The following is a 1302-nucleotide window of genomic DNA, read 5'->3' as shown; positions in this document are numbered from 1 at the left end:
ATTTCAGATGAAATAAAGTATTCTGGTTAATCAAAGTTCTGGTTCCTAAAACTTTCACAAGATATAGATTATCTCCTTTTAAGGAATCAAGATTCAGGAAGGTAATATTAAGATTATTCTTAAATACAATCTTAAACTAGTGTAACTGAGCTCTTACTGTATGCTAATCACTTTAGAATATTATCTCTTTTAATTTATTACTACACATATTGTTAAACATGATTCCACTGGAAAAAAAATAATTTGTCCTTTACTTGGGAAAAATAAGATAGACCGATTGGTAGAGATTTTCAAGTGATAAAATGGTTTCTAAGTAAACCATTTCATTATAAATAATGAAAATGAAAGGAAAATATTAACAATTGAACTGCAAAAAACTTAGAACCATGTTGAATATTAAGTAATTCTAGCTTAACTATCTTAATCTTTTTCAACTTTACAGGTAGCCCACTATGAACCATCAAGGAAACTGATACCGTCAAGTACATACAGATAAAATGTATACATTAGCAACTCCAGCACCTGGTGAGAGCAACCTTCCTGTTGCTACATAAAGACCTTTTATAAATGAATAAGAAAAAGACAATGGAGGGGAAAATAGGAAAACCAACTGAACAGGCACATTCCAACAGAGGAAATTCAAATGGTCAATATCATATGAGAAAGTGTTCAACCTCATTGGCAACTAGGTAAACGCAAGTTGGAACTATAAGACGCCACTACATACACATCAGAGTGGCATCTGCCAATACTCATGTATCAGAATGGCAAGGTCTTTTTACATACACGGCTTGGATAGATGTTACTCAATATGCCAGCACATTCGGAAAACTCAGCAGTGGCCACAGGACTGGAAAAGGTCAGTTTTCATTTCAATCCCAAAGAAAGGCAATGCCAAAGAATGCTCAAACTACCGCACAATTGGACTCATCTCACATGCTAGCAAAGTAATGCTCAAAATTCTCCAAGCCAGGCTTCAGCAATACGTGAACCATGAACTTCCAGATGTTCAAGCTGGTTTTACAAAAGGCAGAGGAACCAGAGATCAAATTGCCAACATCTGCTGGATCATCAAAAAAGCAAGAGAGTTCCAGAAAAACATCTATTTCTGCTTTATTGACTATGCCACAGGTATGTCAAAGCCTTTAACTGTGTGGGTCACAATAAACTGTGGAAAATTCTGAAAGAGATGGCAATACCAGACCACCTGACCTGCCTCTTGCGAAATTTGTAGGTAGGTCAGGAAGCAACAGTTAGAACTGGACATGGAACAACAGACTGGTTCCAAATAGGAAAAGGAGT

The sequence above is a fragment of the Bison bison genome, unplaced genomic scaffold, assembly GCF_000754665.1.
Source record: "Bison bison bison isolate TAMUID 2011002044 unplaced genomic scaffold, Bison_UMD1.0 scf7180017861405, whole genome shotgun sequence".
Classification (NCBI taxonomy): Eukaryota; Metazoa; Chordata; class Mammalia; order Artiodactyla; family Bovidae; genus Bison; species Bison bison.
Note: the sequence above shows the minus strand (reverse complement) of the source record.